Consider the following 19,424-nt stretch of genomic DNA (forward strand, 5'->3'; position numbering starts at 1 on the left):
ATAAAAAAAAAAAAGCAAAATAAATAAAAAAAACGTAAAACTAAATAACAAAAAATAAAATATATATGTATTTTTGTTTTAATTTAAAGTTTGAGAATTATAGGCAGTATATTTATCGATTTTATTGTACTTTTTATTTTTCAGTAGTATAGAAAATATTTAGTCAGACACGATATAGAAAGCATTTTCTAGTGTAAGAAAAAGTCCATTAAATCACGTTAAAATCTGTTCAACGATGGTTTGCGACGCTTGAGAATAAAGAGGGGCTTATTATAAGCGACGGTAATTCCCGAATAAATAACCGTGTGCGGGCCGTGCAAAGATCGAGACTGCTCGAGCTTTAAGGGGTGTGCAAAAGCTACTCCTTCTCTTGAAAATATATATATATATAACTCTTCAATTCGCGGCATTCTTGCGTTGACTCAGTGGAATGAGAGAAAACTCTTCTGGGTACTTGATTTATTTTTGTGCCGCAAAGATCTGGCTACCCGTACGTGCCCCGTACTTCAAATTACCGACTTATAAACTCTTCTCTCGACTCTTCTCTTACCCATACTTTATTTTTTATTTTTTTTTATTTTTCTATTCTTACCCCAACGAAATCTGCACTCTCTTTCATTCTCACTCCGTCAACTTATAACGCTATTGTCCCTTACCTGAAATCACACAAATCAAAATGTCATTAATAAATTATTTTATTTTTTTATTTATTTATTTTTAGTTTGTATTGATTTAGTTAACTATCATATAACATATTCCCTTTGTTTAAATTTTGATTAAAATTCATTAATTTCGTTATACAGTATGTTTGTCAGTATCATTTTGAAATTCAGCGCTGTGAACGCGCGGAAATGTTAGCAACAGTTGAAAGCAAGGATAAACTTTGGTCACGGAAATTAAAGTATCATTTTATAGGTTTTAATATAGTTATATATAAAAACCATAGTATGATAACATCTAACTGTATATGCTTTTAACAAATATAAATCAAAACCTAGCTAAAAATAAAAAATAAAAAAAAAAGAAGCAGCTATGTTCACGTACAGTTTATTTATTCAGCGTCGTGGCAGTAAAAGACGGTTTACTCACAACGTATACTGCTGAAAAATAAATAAATAAATAAATAGCTGCGAATAAAAATAAGGCCCTAGCGACTTTTTTTTTTTTTCTTCTTTGTAATATATAAACTCAGTTTATACTCTATAACACGTGCCAAAGTTCACGAGCTTATCGCATTCATGCAACATTACACGCCAACGTTATTTACCGTGCTTTTTAGCTTTTCAATTTTTGGCTAGAATTTTTATTCCTATTACAACGGCATCTTTCTGATATATATTTTCAGTATAATCAATTTTCTTCATAACCCTTCAAAAAAAAAAAAAAAATACCAACAAAGCAAGCAAGCAACAAAATAAAAAAAAAAATAATACTCAATAAATAGATTGAAATAAAACAAAAAAAAAAAAAAGATATTTGTTTTTAATTAATTGAAAAATCTCTACAATAATTGTGATAAAAATTACAGAAAAAAAAAAATAATAATAATAACGAGACTTTCAAAATCAAATATGCAAATAAATTGGAAATTATACTATCCACAAAAAGGGATAGAGAAAAATTAACAGAGTACAAACAACGATTGGTGAGGGTATAGTACGGATATATGAAACAAAATGAAATTTATTGGGCTGATAGGAAAATCCCCTGGACCAATTGAGCGTTCGTGACCAAAAACAGTATTACCCCCCTTTTTCAAACATTTTGTATATATATGCGCACACATTATTTGTATGTATACATAGTTTTGTTACTATACTTCCTTCATTCCAATAAATATATACATACACATATGAATGCATTGATGTTTGTTAGTAGAAAGTTATGCCATTAGAGAAACAGGAGTTCACAATGATCAAAGCTCAATCATGGAATGCAATTTTATTTGGATATATTTTTTTTTTCTATTTATTTATTTATTTTTTACCATTAGAGATGCATATTGATTTTCAATTGTAAAGAATTTCAACTGACAAACAGATAGATATCTATTGCATCAAGCCAACAAATTACAAATGTCAAAAATAATTTATTAGCTGCTTGCTTTTATCAAACGACAGCAATTTGTTGGTCTCATTATGAATAAACGCAGAAAAAAAAAAAAATAGAATATAAAATTTATATTCTATTTTTATTTGTATAATTATATCGTCAATTATTATTATTATTATTTTTATTTTTGAAAAAAATAACAATATTTTTCTATATATATTTTGTATTTGAAATAACGATAATTTACAGCAGATATGCAATGCAATAATATATAAATATTTATTTATAATATATATATTATATACAGAAATGGCTCTCACACTGCTGTCGATACCATCTGTACCGCATATTCATAAATCGAATTTCCCATTTATAGCGTATACGACGACGACAACCAACTGCTATCTGGAACAGGCATGGAAATAAATAAAAAGACGAGAATACTCAATGCAGCCTCCCTATTTTCAAGTCTACCATAGACGAATAGATAAATACTCATTGAACCAGTAAAACAGTATCTATACGCACATTAAAGTGGAAATTTAGTGGTATATTTTTGACAATTTGAATATAAAGAAAATTAAAACTATAAAAAAAAAAAATCATATATATATTTCATTTTGATTCAAGGGTTTGATCATTTTTATTTTTTTCTTTCTTCTGTTAGTAATAAAAAATAAATAAAAATTCCATTTATATTTATGGCATTGAATTTTACAATATTCTGAGCATAATATTTATTTATTTTTTCAAATCAACTTGAAATTTCAATTGCACATTGAAATGATAGCAATGTTGAATGATGGAAAAAAAAAATAATACTACACACAATACAATTAGAAAAAAAATAAATAAAAATGATTAAACATGTTGGAATTTATACATTGCTGATGATTGAGATAAAATACATGTTGTAGGGTCAGTTTTGAATTCGTGTTACATTTTGAAATTCCAAGTATGACAGAGCTGTGAACATAACCATTGTTCACAAGTTCATTTAACCATTGTGAGTATTTTCCACTACTTTCTCACATTGCCACAAATTCATATACCAACAATTCACACGCACATAATATATTTGATCACTATCCAACTGCTGCAGACGGGGCGTATAATGGTATTGTTCAAAGCATTGAGTTTTACTCGGTACATCAAAAATATTACTATATATTTCAAAACTATATTCACATAAATTGATTGATATAATACGTATACAGTAATGTAAAATATGAATACTATATATAGTATATTATTAACTGGTATTGAGATCAAAGATTATTCAACTTGTCGTCAGGCAATCCACAACGTCAATAACTGTACATTTAACTTAAGCTTTTATATAGCCTTCAGCTAACATGTAACCCTTGGGAGTAAACTTTTACCCAAGAATCAAGTGTAGAGTCAAGATATATATTTTCTGTATAATATATATAACTAAGTTTATTGATATGAAAAAGATATGGCGTATATATTTTTTTTTTCTTTTCATTTCTATTTATACTTTAAAAAATATTTCGATTTATATATGGCTCTTTATTTATATTAGAAAAGTCATGTGTCAGTAAAACTTTATAATAATATCTTTTTATTAGTAAAAAAAAGTTTATGTTTATTTTGTTTTTCTCTTAGTTATTTATAATTAATATTACAAGTTACAAAAAAAATTATAATAAAAATATATAATCAATATTCAATGACTTGTTGGTTTAAAAAAAAAAAAATATGAAATAACTTTATACTTGTCAGGCATAACGATAGTGGATGCGACGAGGTTAGATAGAGAGGGGCTATAAGTTCGTAATCCGTATGGCACGATTACTCAGATGTGAAATGGTCGATTGGCTAAAAGTATGAAAAAAATAAAATAGAAAAAAAAAAAAAAAAAAAAAGAAATTGTAAAAGGTATCAGACTAGCCGAGTCTTATCTTGAAAACACCGACCATGGAAGAAACATCCCTCGTAAATATAAGAGTGGGAGCTGATGCCTTGGTATATCCCATACTCGGTACCCTTGGTATAAAAGCCATCCTTTTTGATGGAGTGGGCTCTCAAGAGCCATACCGTATCGCGGACCGTTCACCACAGGACCACTGAGCGTATCAAGAAAAGAGAGCAGAAAATAAGAAAAGTCAAGTTTGTATATGTGAGTATATGTGTTTATGAGAGCAAAAAAAAAAAAAAAAAATAGATATATAGTAGATTAAGGGATGGTATAGCATAAAGAAAAAAAAATGGAACCTCTTCGCGAACAAGAATGCGTGTTTAACGATCCTTGTTTGATGATATTTATATATATATAAGCTATTTGTTTCTCTAAAATCTCAAAATTTAATAATATAAGCTATAAAATAAAAGTTAAATTGTAATGAACATCGACCAAAATGACGAGGGTATTATATGTAAATTTTCAATGTTGTATAGTTTAAACAAAACGATGTCTATCTCGTTGAAGATTTTCATATCCATTTTGGTTGGTGTTTGCTTTAACTAGTAGTGTCTTAATATAATGTTACTATTTTGATGTTAGTTTTGTTACTCAAATTATACTTGTTCAATGTAGTAGCACAACAAACATTTTCTAAAATCTTAAGTTTAACAATATGAGATGTTTCTTTAGCATCAACTAATGTTTCTCACTAGATAGAAAACTATGGCATCGTATGCGCTTACGAGTATATAGATACAAACTTGTGCACGGATTCCAATCGTTCGTGCACGCTTGGTGTTTACGTCAAAGGAAATAGAACACTGTGTATACCCTCGGCATTCCAGCTCGATTGGTAGAATATTGGAAGTTTGGGAATTCCTTTATCTTCTACTCCTAACCCCCCCTGTGTTCTTTCTCCCTCTCTCTTCTTTACTAGAAAATTCATTACCTTGGCTTTATAACAACGCAAAACATTTTCTTGACTTTGTTGTTATTACTAACTACAAAAACAATCAAGTAAATTTTTAACATTTAAGTATAATGTTTTGCTTTTTTTTTTCTCTTTTCAATTTATAATTATTTTTATATTTTTTAGCAGCAATAATTTGAGCAGCACTTTATGTATAAAGGATTAAAATTTATATATGACTAGTAAAGTTTTTAGAGTGTCAACTCGATCATTGTCGGTTTTTTTTTTTTTTTTTTTTTTTTTGTTTATAAAAATGATATATATTTTTTAAATCCATCATCTTCAAATTCACAATGCCGTACATACAATATAAATATATCAAATATGGTATCACGTCATCATGTGTTTACCAAAGTGAGGCATCCTTTTTCATTCATGTATATATAAATAGATATTCATATGCCCAAAGTATATATATACATATTCTAGCCATGTGCGGAGTTTGAATAACTTGTGTTTACTCATGAATTCCTCTATGTAAATAGGCATGCCTGCATCCTTGAGTTGTTCAACTGTTATGCATAGCACATATTGTATATATCTGTATACATAAAAGTTGCAAAATAGAGTTACTTAAAAACAACTTTAAAGAATTTCATTTTTTTGTTTTTTTTTATATATTTTTTTAATATACATTTTCATTGAGGTAGTGGTATGAAAAAACAAGTGGCAGGCATGCGTTTGTATTTTTGCAGTCTCTAGTGAGGCATTTCAATTTTTTTATTTATTTTTTTTACATCTTTTTGGTTAAGAACGAGCGATTTCATATCCTGACTATCATAAAACACTTTTATTTCTTCAGTCACTCTTCTAAATTCCCCTCCAATACAAGGGTAAAAATTGAGGAAAGTTAAAAAAGGAAAAATAAAAAAATATTGTTCAAAGGTGAGACAGAAGTAACATTGAAACAAAGAAACGATGAAACACAACCACGTGAGGAAAAAAAATGTGTGGATCGAGTCGACAGACAAAAAAAAATGAAAAAGAAAAAAAGAAACATTGGAGGTAAGCAGCATGGTTTTCTAATGTAAAAAACCTATGCTATTCCGCTTTCTAGTTGAGAATTCACAAGGGTCTCTCATACATATGGGAACAATTTACAAAAATTATTCGAGACCTTATGTATATACATATATAGATAATGTACACAAAGGGGAGAAAAAAAAAGCTCTCTTTTATTTTTTATGTTTAAATGTATTTTTTTTTTCGACAAGCACATACTATTACGAAAAGATTTTCATGATTTTCGAAATAGACACGTATGTCGAAAAATACAAATTTTAAAATTTTTTTTTATTAAAGTGAAATTGGATTGTCAAACTCTTGATAGTTATAGAAAAAAAAAATAAATGAAACAATAATAAAATATTAAAGAAAATATAAATATAAAAAAAAAAATTAACAAAAAAAAAAACATAAATGAGAAGAAAATAGGAGGGTAGTCGGAGCGAGGATTGAATTTTTCGTGCTTAAAGGTCGATTAATTTAGCCGCGGAGAAACGGTTTTACTAGCGTTGGAAGCGCCCTGTCAGAAGCACTGATTGAAATATAGGGCGGAAAAGCCTCGAGCCATGAGTTGCCGAGTTGAACACAGTACGCTTGGAAAAAGCCCCTGGGGGTGGAAGCGAGACGGTCGATTTAAATCAGCCCGCAGCACCCTTTGGGTGATCCCTGAATAATTCACTATCGAAATTGTGGCAAGGCACCCCCTATAATCGGAGACAAGACCTAGCATGGTACTCCAACATTCTGCTACAATCTCCATGTCAAAAAAAAGTTACTTAAACGAAAAGAAAAAAAAAAACATTTACACTACCATTTACAAATATTTTATCACAACAAATTACAATGTTATATTTCATAGACAATTTATTCATGACAGTGATCCCGTGTATATATTTCAAAATAAAAAAAAATATTTATCGACCACGAGAGTTGTAAAAAAAAAATAAAAAATATTCTCTACTATGCGTGGCGTGTTTAACGAACATCGTGGGTTCAATTGAAAAGTTGTAAAATATTAATATCAAAAAATTATCAAAGTGCCAATAATAATTATTTTAAACTTTTATTTTTTAATGTAAAATCAATTATCTATTACGCGTACAATTTTTTTTTAAATAAATATTGCGAGCTTTTGTCAGTTAAAGCTTAAAAAAAAAATGATGTTATATATGCAACACCTGCAATGGAAAAACTGAGATAATTTTCATCTTTAAAAATATTATATTTAATGATGGACCTTTTTTTTTTTTTATTATTTTTTTATTCAACATTAATTATTGCTTGACTAGTATTGATTATTCAGCCGTTAATAGAGAAATTAGATTTCATTATAAAGGCACAGTGAAAATTTAAGTGTAGACACATGGTAAAATACAAACGAGGGTGGTGGTCACTCGTTTGTTTTCAGAGTTGTGGTAATTTAGCGTAGCCAACTGGCTGATTTTGTGAGTGACGTGACAATCACAGAACACAATCACATTGAGAATTTACATTGGTTTATACAGTGATACTGAATTGTACTTGAATCTACTCACTAATGCACCATGTATTTTCCCGAGGATTTGTCACCATTGTGTTCTTGATCCTGCCCTGACATAAGTCCAAAAATAATACAACGTATCATCCTCATATAAAAAAATTGATTAATCACTAAATAAAAAATTTAATTAAATGAAAAAATAAAGAAAAATTATTTATTAAAAATAAAAAATCTTCTCTGTCATCTTTTTAAATTACGTCAATCTCAACAACCCATCGAGTAAAACCATCCATCTAACAGTCACGTGAAGTACTTGCCCACAAAATTTCATTAATATTACACTAATTAATATCGTTTCGTCGTTGATTAATAGTTAATGTAAAATCTTCTTACCTTGTTTTTCACTACAGATAAAAAGTAGAGAGAAAAAATTCGAATTAACCCTCAACAAATGAGAAAATGAAGCAATTTTACTCTATATATATATAACATCGTCACAGAATAACATCATTTTGGGTCTATATATATATTTAAAAAGGGATTGAGTCAACAAAAGCACGAGAGATTACATCGAGTGGAATGGCAAATACTTATCTGGTATGTATATAAACTGAAATAAACTGCGAGTGCATTGTCAATAGACACAGTTGAGAATTTAAAAAATTATAAATATTTTCATAATGTTTGTATTGTAAAATTTTTTTTTATGTCATTTTGTTGTTGTTATTCTTTGTATCGGTTTTTATGGTTTATAAAGCCTATAAATATATGTATATGTATAAAAACGCGTCATCTAGTTTACGCGGTATATACGTGGGCATACAAAATATTGTGTATGCAGCCTGGTGCCAACATAAAATATGTACACTATAAACCCAGCGAGTCTAGTTTTCATATGAGACTTGCAATACATCTTACCAATATAAATCACATTGTAAATTTATACGATGCTATAAGCGGCTTTTTGGTGAAAGTCTAACCAAAAATCGTTTCAGAATAATCTATAACTTTTGGCATAACAATTCTACTCAGGAAACGGCAAAATATTCACGTTCAATAATCTCAAGCGACCCCGTAAATTTTTGTGTATATATGCACGTGTATATGCTCAAATGTATAAGAGTGTATATATGTTATATATCTGGTAAGTTATTTTTCAATTTGTGCAGGTTGGATCCCACTTGTGACCTCGGGAAATTGGAAGGAGGCGATAAAGTGACTTTTTTTCTGTCGAATCAATCATGGGATATATTTTTTTGTTAGATCATACTATCTGCAAAGATATGTTGGTACATATATTGCCAACGACATACTGTATGTTAAATCAACAAAAAAAATACATAGCTGATTTTTTCAATAAGGTTATATAAATATATATGTATACGATTATATTAATTTTTTTTATTATTTTAAGTTAAGTTTGTGTAATCTGAATTATGATGCTCCATTAATGATATAAAGCGCATTTTTTTTTTTTTTAAGAAGCGACGTCTTTTAACGAAAGCAAAAGGCTATTTAATTTAATTTAAGTATTTCGTTTTTTTTTTTTTTTGCTGTATATACATTTCGTGTCTAAAGAAAATATTTTTTTATAAATTTTCTATACACATTTTTACCAGTCTTGACAGATCATTCACCTTGTAATTTTGAGATAAACAAAAAAAGAAAAATGATGAAAAATGAAACACAGAAAAATAAGATGAAGTGAAAAAAGTAAGGTAAAATAAATAGAAAAAAAAAAATTATATAAAGTAACGTACATAAAGTATAAAACCTGACACATCAAAGTAACGTTCTTAAGGGGAACAAATTTATCCTTCCACGTTGCAATTTAGTCCCGAATCATTTACTCGGCAGAACATTGCCACCAAAAGAGACAAGCCAGAGGAAAAGAGAAACTGAATGAGTGACATCAAGCTCGGGTAGCCGAGAAGGCGAAGCTTTCGAAAAATTGTATCACTAAATTTTCATGGCAACCACCATCATTTACCTAAACTCAACAAGGTTCATCTTTCTACTGCTACAAAGTCTGGGGTAATGTAATTCAATTGAATTTATTTTATTATATTTTATTTTTAAATTTTATTTAAGTTGTTTTAAAAAAAAATGAATAAATAATTTAATAATATTCAGTTGATTTTGTAACAGTAGTTTTATAATGCTGTTTGAGCCATGTTAATCTGTAAAACCAACATAGACAAAACCAGGGACTATAAGGGTGTTTTGAGAATTTTGTACGATACCTTTTTGACTTGATACCATTTTGAAATTCACGCATACAATTTTCTCTCTAAAACGAAGTGTATAGAAACAAGGCTTTCCATATTCATGACGAAAGACACATACTCAGTGAAAATTTAATACCTCTTTCTCTCAACAATTGTAACCCTTCATCTGCATGACCATACACACCTGAATAATATATTTATTTTATTATTACAATGACATTTAAAATTCACAAATATTTATCATATTTCAAAGACAACTTTGACTCTATGACTAATGATACACTTGAAAAATATTTCAAAGTCTTATAATATTATCAAAAAGTTAAATTTATTCCGAAAGTTAAATATTTAAATAATTATAAATACCATTTTATATATTTTAAATTTAAAAACAATAAATATTTTTATGTCATTTGAGTTTATACTAGTGTAATTTAAGTTTAAAAGAAAAAGGATTTCCACAAGTCGTATTTTATGTGTAGAGACTTCTTTTTCGAATATAAAAACGTTGAGGAAATCAAATTTTTTTGACGGATTCCGGAAATTGAACATCTCATTTTCAGTATCGTATCGTCTAAAATCGGCTTTTAGAATGGCACCCGTGGGCTTTACCTTCTCGCGTGACAACACTTTTTTTTTTCTGTATGATACACTTTAACTCGCATCTACATTCCCCTTTTCTTCTTTTTATGTCTTTTTCTATTTATTATATATTTTTTCGATAATTTTTTTTTTCTCGTTTCAAGGTTTGAGTTCCAATTCAAAGTGCCATTGAGCGTGATAAAAAAAAAATCCAATTTAATGCTACGGCTTATAGCCTGGTCATGCTGAAGCCGGAGGCTGTTTTCCTGCAGTGCACTGGTAAATAACCACGACACGATGGGATTCGGAAATTTCATTTTCGATTCCCATCCGTTTGCAGTTAGTCTCATCGGAGGTTTTCTACAATGCCATATCGAATTATTTCATTGAACTTGGATCGGGAACAAGAGAGAGGAAAAAAATTTAAAAATAAAAATATATTTTTCACAGATTCATCTCATTATTTTGTTATTTTTTGTTTGTATTTTTAGTTTGTTTTAACAATTGCTATTGAAAATAAAAAAAAAAAAAAAAGCATCCTCGACAACGGTAATTTACAACTTTGTGATCACCATCCCTCCGAGTAATATTGCCCAAGGACTGAATAAACTCGTCTATTCTGTGACCTGTAAATTCATGCTGCAGCAAAATATATGTATATAGATTGCACATGTCTCGTGGGGGTATGTACTTGTAATGTTTATGGATAATTTTATACATACTAGCTCGGAAAATTTCTCTCGCCTTTTAACTATAAATTTATTCACGACAATATTGTCGGTTTTTTTATACAGAAAATTTCATGAGATTTTTAATAACGTATGAAGAATAAACGCTTTGAAATAATATTCATTTATTTATTTTATTTTCTTAAATTTATTCATAAACTTATTCATTTTTAATATTTAAAATTTTACTAGTTAACTTTTGACTCATTTTAAAAATTGTTTTTAAAATTTTTTTATTGTTAAACCAGCAAGTGTTAAGTGGCTTCAACAAGATAATTGTATACGTGACAATAATACTCGAGCTTTTAAATATACTTTTAAAACTCTTAATTTTTAATAACTTAAAGTTTTTTTTTTATTAATTTTTTTTCAATTCAATAAAGAAAAAAACTTGAGATGTATTTATAATATTGTTAGATATTTTACATATGATTATACTGGTAATAAATTTTATACATGTTTATCATGTATGACAAGTGACAATGATGAAGTTTCTTGAACAAGTTTTCATGTCTTTGAGTGTAGTAATACTGTCAAGCTTTAAATTAAGTAAACAGGTGCAAGTTTCGTTAGCATATCATCCAAGACAAGGCCAAAATTGAAAACGAGTATTATTTTTATTTGTCGTTGATGTTTCTAGGTGCATTTATACTTGCGTCACTTCAAAAAAAAAACAACTGGCAAAGTAAAAAAAAAATAAATAATAAAAAATAAAAAAGCAATATTAAAAGACAAAAAAAATGGTGAGAGAAAGAAAACGACCGTATACATTTTGTTTGTATTACTTCAGTGGAAAAGTAAAAAAAAAAAAATAAATGGAAATAAAAAAGAAAAGTGTATATATATGGCAAGTTAAAAAAGCCAGGCATTTATCTTGGCAAACCAACAAGCACAGTGAACCAAGAAACAACAGGACCAAAGAAATTTCGCTTGGATTGCTCTCTTAAAAAGTAAACTAACAATAATAAAAATAAATAAATTGCTAAATAAAGTATAATTTAAAAAAAAAAAAAAACAAAAAAAAAATTATAATAAAAGTCGTAAAATAGAAGTAAAAAAAATTGTTGAAAAGTATTTGTTTTTTTTTTTTTTTTATTTATTTATAAAATTAATAAAGAAAAAAATTTATTTTATATAATCACTGTATGTCAATTACTGGTATTTTATATTATTTGTATTTTTTGTTAATTAAAATAAAAAATACAATTAATATTATTGTTATAAAAGTTAAAAAAAATTTTAATTGCTCAATCAAGTGTATAATTTATTATACACAAATAAGTGAAGTCTTTGACATTTGTAGTTGTCAATTGTTGATTAAATAAATTTTTATAAAATGACAGTTGAAGAGTTTTGTCTCTTGAGATAAAATGTTAACTTTGAAAAGCATTATAAAATGATATCGCCAAGTATATCTGTTGAAAACCCTCGAGGCATCTTCCGTCACTCAGTCAGAGTTACCTATCTGCACGATCAGGTCCACAGAGGCCAGCTTTTACCCATATGAGTATTACTCTCTGTTGTTTTTTTTTTGCTCTTTATATTATTATATTATTAAAGTTTATGCTTACTAGAGTGGTCACAAACAATCAAATTGTAAAAAAGTCTTGTAAAAAAAAAAAAAAAATATAAATAAAACATTAAAGATGCAAAAAAAAGTATTATATGTATATATAAAGAAAAAAAAAAACCATAAGGTCTAGTTATTTCAAGATAAGAAAGAGAAAAGAATAAAAATAAAAGTGAGACTTTATATTTTTTTATATTCTTTGTTTCTTCGTGGATAAAATGTTGTTGAGTGAGTCGACCCTTTTATTTCTAAACTGGGATGTTGGCAATTGCTATTCCAGCCACGATCACAGCTATCTGTTTATTTCGAAACAAGCGTATCTTTTGCTGGCTGACTAGATGGCCCATGCTTGGCGTCTATATTTCTTTTTCAGTTTCTTATATTTTATTTATTTATTTTCTTTTATTTTTTTTTCATAAAATTGATCGTGTTAAAGTTAGAGAGAAGGGACTGCACGTATATAGTCATATCGACAGATGGAGGCGTACGTTTAGATGTAGCTTATTTTTTCTTCCACTTTGACACTCGACCAAGTGTCTGACTTGTGCTCTTGAAAATTCCACGTTCGTATACATGTATAACATGTACAACGTAGCATAGAATCTCTCATCCAATCGTTCCTGCCCTCTCTCAACAAGACAAACTCTGAATTCTAAATTCTCAATGATTGAGCCAAATGTCCAGACAAATAAAACATTTGTTCAATCGACATGTGACATTGTAATTCAGATAAAAATAAATAAATAAATATATACGAAAAGTCTTTCAACAAAAAAACACAAAAAAAAAAAAACAAAATACTGTACGGTTATATTGATGAAAAAAATATAATTAAAATAAAAGTAAAAAAAAAAAAAAAAGGGTAAATTATTTCGATAAATTATATTCATGTACAAATTGACTTTCCCTCAATCAACGTTTAATTACCAGTACATATAAAATGAATTTATCAAAAAATAAATGATTTTAAGTGTTGTACAAAATTGCTGAATATTTAACGTGTCTATCCATATGAAAATATATAAAAAATTTAAAAATATACAATATTCATGATGAATATTAAAAATTCAATAGTGCCATTCAACACATTAATATTAATTATCCAACTCTGTATATGACTGGTCGATTATACAAAAATAAATTAAATATATATGCAAAAATTTTGTTCATTTTAAGATTTAAAAAAAAATGGAAAAAAGAAAATAAAAAAGCCATATATTACCAGATGGTTTTATTGTCATTTGTTATTATTTTTTAAATATAAAATCGATAATCAGTCTGTGAATGTATTAATTAAAAATACGAAAAATAACATCAAATGGAAATAAAAGAACATAAAAATAGAAACAGGGAAAAAAAAAAGAAATAATAACTAAACATGAGAGAGAGAGAGAAAAAAAAAGTAAAGGAATTTAGGATTAATAACATTTACGGTGTGCACCATATTGGATATTGTCTGGTCGAATTAGAGTTTTAATTTCAGTAGATTGAGCCAGAGAATCAGGACATATATACCCACACATACACATATATTTAGCAATTGGTTGAATTTGCAAAATCGTACTGGTTATATGCGGAGAGAAAATTTAAACTTGAAAATACACGCAAATGGCATGTTCTCATAGAGTGTTGGACGGTTAAATCATGTATGTATGCATGTACATCTGTGATTATATATATACTAATAAAATTTAAACAGATATAATGTTGAAAGAAAAAAGAGGGACAGTGATAGTTGTTGAAATATGCTGACTTATGCAGGCGTACAAGTCGCGAATATAGTTGTTAAACAGTGAGAGTATATACACCAGTCACACAAGAAGAAAAGGTATTGTAAAAATAAAATTTAAAAAAAAAAGGATAAAATGAGAGTTTGCTAGGGTTGGTCTATACTGGTGTAGACTTTGGTCGCTTGGCAATGTCCAGGGGGTCCTGACCACAAAGGCTGATGTGGTCTGCTCGATTTTCTCTACCAGACGCGCTTTCTCTCGGCAATTATCCAACTTTTTTAAATTCAAAAAAAAGAAAAAAGGGTCACGCACGCATTACAATTGTTACCTTGTCAGCATACACAGCTGTCGTTGTAAAATAAATGCGAGATGTTAAATAAATCTAAAAGAAAAAAAAAAAAAAATGTGGCTCTAATGATGAAAAAAAAAAAAATGAAGCATATAAATTTGAAATAAATTTAAACAATTAATTGTTTAATTAACAAAGGTAAATGCAAGTAAATATAAAATTAAGTAGTGCAAGTCAATCAGCGTTGACTTGTACTACTTATTTCTAGTATTCTCTGAGGAACACTGGTGAAGCACTAGTTGTGTTTTGTATTTGAAGGGTTTAAATCAAATATGAACAGTCATTTACATGATATAGTTATACATGGAAGAAAAGTATAGATTGAACGATTCGGTACTCGCAAAAGTTGGCAAACTAATCGACGATTCTCTCTTCCGCGAATGTTATATATGTGTATACATGAAGTTGCTTGAAACGATGAATGGTTGGTTGGCCCGGGGGCGAGATGCATGAATATTTGGCAGCCTGGTGGCATCGTATTTTCTCTCTCACTTTATCTACCTCTCTCTCTTTCTCTGTGCTGGGCTAGACTATGCTCTTGTACCAGTAACGCTTCAGTAACGGCCTAGATATGCAAATATATTCATTACGTCGCTCCACTTCACTACCCCTTCTCTATCATGCCACTTTTGAAAACCCCATACCTAAACCATATAAACGTGGCAAAAACCACGTCGCATGGTCTATCGTGCATATATGTATTGTGGAATACATATCTCTAGCTGACCGTTGCTGCTTTACCAGCTTTATCTTTTGCATCTATTTATTTTATAATACACGAAAAAATTTTTTTTTATTTAAATTATACAAAATAAAAAAAAATAATAGTTAAACAAAAATATATATATGAAAGTTTAAAAACAAATTAATTCTAGTAAAGTAAATTAAAATGAAAAAAAAATATTAAAGTTTATCATACAAAATGTACGTTTATTTTAAAATTAAATTAAAAATTTTTTTTTTTTTTTAAATCAAATAGATAATTACTTAATAAATGTAACAAGGTATTTTATATTGCCAACAGTGTATATACTAATAAAGATTTATTCAACAAATTGACAACAAAGAAAAAGTATAAAATTTTTACGAGGGTAACTCAACGAAATGGCACTAATTAGCGGACAAATTTAGCGAACAATTGGAGTCGTTGAGTGAGAGAGAATGGCACGCGTATTTCTCTACTACTGTCGTTTGTTTCTGTGATTCACTTTCTCACCCCTCAGTATAGTATAATCACGCAGCATGCTCGACATTCCAATTTTCATTGGTTTCTGTCGAGTGAATTTTCGAGAATTGTAGAAATTATCTTTCTATATATATGTATACAATATACATGGAGGTATATCCAATTCCCTTATTCAGTATTGTGAAACTATATAATACTTGATTGTATATATATGTAGAATATTGTAGATAGATGAAATATATGTATGCACATGCGTTAGACGCTTGACTTCATTTGATGAAACTCGATCTCAACATATACCAAAATGTAACTTGAAATTGAAGACCCGTAAACCGCTTTTCCACCTATACATATGTATATATATTTATATAGATACATGAATTTACATTTATGCATATAAATATATATGTATGCATTCAACTCATATGCATTACACCTAGAATCTAGATGTGACATTGATTCCTAGATTCCGATTTAGATAAGCTCTAACCGACGTCGAGATAGTCATGTCCTCTGAATTTAAATCCAAAAGAGATTTTCACTTCTATTCGCCGATACCCAACTATATCCTCTTTTATAATTTTCACTAAAACACTTTTATCAATATGTACTCTCATGTGCATTAACAAAAATAAAAAAATAAAAATTCAATAATCAAGAATTCTTTATTTTTTTTATCGATCCTTTTTTCTTCTTTATTTTTTTTTTTTTTCTATTAAAAGTATTTAATGTATCGTTATATTTAACCTCTAAAAATATTGTATAAAAATAATTTTATATTCTCGATGGCTCTTTTGTTTTAGTGCACTTTTGCCGGGAGCATCTCTAACCTTTGATCCCATTCGCTTCTTTATTTTTATACACGTATTTTTTATTTTTTTTATTTTCATGAATTCTGTTTAGATGTATTTTTACTTTTTTTTTTTTGAACCTTTCCTGGTTATTTTATAACATCTTTCGTAATTCAAAGGAAAAGCCTTGCTTTGAACTGAGTCTGGGCTCAGCAAGAAATACACGACACTCAAGAAAGCTTTCATGGGTCACTCACGAGTAAGTTTTAAGCAGTTTGGTTTAAACCAAAGTCAAAATAAACGGTTAACACCCGCAACTTGGTGATGGTTGAAGAAAATATGGGCAGTCATTCAAGTTATATACGTATATATCTTTTGAAGGAAGAAAATGTCTGAGAGTTTAGTGTGAATTGAGTCTTCATGAGACCAAAATATATACTAGTATTTAATATGACGGTATGCAATAGGGCAAGAGAGCTGACCAAAGTTTAAGAGAAACTTGTACAGACCTTTGCGTCAACTGTCTGCCTTATATATCAACTCCGGAAATTTGAGAAACTAAGTAAAGCTTTTGGTACTGAATATATAGTATAAACCAGTTAACAACGAGTCTGCAATAGTTTTCGTTAAAATTCTCTTATCCATTTCTACTAAACGTTAACTATATCTATGTATATAATTAATGAATATGTATATAGATATGTATATTGTTGTTATTATCTTTTTGACTAATCTCACAGTCAAATACAAATTTATCTTATTTGTTAATCAATTGTTCAACATACATATTAGACACCAACATCATTATCGTCAACACTTTACGAGTGATAGCGACATCGCCGGCACACACAGTGTATACATCTATCAGTCAACTTGAATACATACCACCTATACTGACTCTTAACATTTGGCTATTTCGTGCAAACTGTTTTCAAAAGTTTAATCGGCACATCCGTCGACAACGTGCAACTGAATTTTTTTTTTTTTGTTTTCTTTTCATTGTATCCATACGGCATATGTAGAAAAGAGAAAGCGTATGAGTAAAAGCATGAAAACAAATGTAAAAAAGATGAAATAGATAGAAAGCCCAGTTGAAATGAGAGAAGACCAAAGGGAGAGAAAAGTTGTTATCCGCTTTTACACGATGGTGATAAGGCAGCGATTTGTTTCCATCGTTTTGCTTACTTTCTCACACTTTCTCTCTTTCTCTTTCTCATTTACTCATTCTTTTTTTTTTTTAAATTCAATATACAGGTATATAGCTGAAGCTCTTGAGAGTATGTGTGGATGGCTATACAATATATAATACAACTCTGTATTACACAAAAGAGATACATGTAGATAGAAAAGGTTTAGAGCAGTGTGAAAATCACCCTTACCCTTCTTGACCATCCACAGTTTTAAACTTTAATCCACCCTATATACATACGCTTATTTCTACCTCAACGCATCTACGTCCAGTTAAGCTACCCTGACAATTATACAGATTTTTTTATTTTTTATATATATTTTTTTCCAATAAAAATATAATAATAGCATAGTATAGTTAATTAGTAAATGAAGATTGTCTATAGTACAGTGTAAAAGGGTAAATATACAGTTGACATGTCAAATGATGGGGTGAGATATTGAACACTAGAATAATAATACTGTTCAAATGTCTAAAACAAGGATAGAAATAAGATAATTTGTAGAATATGTTGTTAAAACAAAGATAGACAAAGAAAGGTAGATTACTTGGTGCTGGATAATTTTGGCCCTTAACCCATCGTGGTTCCACGCCCATTTCCTCAATCAAGGGGTCGGAATCGATGCGATGCGCAAAGGGAAGTGGCCAATTATCACTAACTACCTCCAAGTTGCTGTTCATACAGTATACTTCTCATTCACTTAAACATTTAAATTTACCTGCAATTGATGGATTCATTTACCATTACTATTTTATTATTTTCAAGTTTTTATTTATGGATTGATGTTAATTTTTTTTTTTTTTTACAATCATAAGGGTGTTATATATTTTTTTTTTTTGGATTTATTTTTAAACAATGTCTGACACATTGTCCATCAATTCAAGTCTGTGGTTTCATATATTATATTTATGTGGTATTGACTGTAATAACTTTGAATATTCCGGAGTGAGACTGACTTGTTTTATGACAAATACATAATATGTATGTATGCTTCGAACATGCAATAGACATATTCACCGCTTACTAAAAAGTTCTCAGGTGAGCTTGCATGCAAGGCAAATATAAGCATCAAAATTAGTAATGTTTTGATTGAATCTTTTATCCATGATTTTGTTTGTTGAAAATTAATTTTTCTATTTTATTTTTGATAAATAAATATCATAAAATAATTAAGAAAAAATGTAAAAAAAGAAAAGTTATTATCTATTTAGTGAGAACAATATATTTTAACAAGCTTCGTATCTGGTGATGATGAATAACTCTGATAGCTAGACTGACAACGTTGAATTATTCATTTTTTTGTTTGAACAAGTTAAAACTAAAAATGGTATGAGCAAGATGAGAGAGCAACAGCCAATTTTATTTAACACACGATATCTTGACTGTCCTCTCGTCTATCGTATGTTTTTCTTTTTTAAAGTCCTTCATTTCTTATCCTTTTATTTTTTTTAAATATCCCCTTTCGTCTTCGTCCAACATCTTGTATCTTTTTGTTTTTGTTTTTTCTTCACTCTGTATGCTCATGTGTCTGTAGCACTTTTTCTATTTCATGACTGGCGAAGTAAAATAAAAAAAAAATATATATATATTTATATCTTTTTTACAGAAGAGCTTACTAAATTTTTTTCAACTATAT

The 19,424-nt window shown here is 28.6% G+C and overlaps 1 protein-coding gene and 2 long non-coding RNA genes across 6 annotated transcripts in view; 2 read left to right on the forward strand and 1 right to left on the reverse strand.

Annotated features, from left to right (window-relative positions):
* The window catches only part of LOC122852995, a 126,933-nt gene extending 123,070 nt beyond the window's left edge, over positions 1-3,863 (forward strand). The window contains exon 11 of the long non-coding RNA XR_006373880.1: positions 3,799-3,863. This is a non-coding gene — a long non-coding RNA (uncharacterized LOC122852995). The remainder of the gene's footprint in view (positions 1-3,798) is intronic.
* The window catches only part of LOC122852965 (nucleolysin TIAR-like), a 201,718-nt gene that overhangs the window by 116,877 nt on the left and 65,417 nt on the right, over positions 1-19,424 (reverse strand). The window lies entirely within an intron of this gene.
* On the forward strand, positions 4,435-10,501 carry LOC122852996. The gene is made up of 2 exons (XR_006373881.1): positions 4,435-9,468; positions 10,409-10,501. It is a non-coding gene; the product is annotated as an uncharacterized LOC122852996 (long non-coding RNA).

The sequence above is a fragment of the Aphidius gifuensis genome, linkage group LG3, assembly GCF_014905175.1.
Source record: "Aphidius gifuensis isolate YNYX2018 linkage group LG3, ASM1490517v1, whole genome shotgun sequence".
Classification (NCBI taxonomy): Eukaryota; Metazoa; Arthropoda; class Insecta; order Hymenoptera; family Braconidae; genus Aphidius; species Aphidius gifuensis.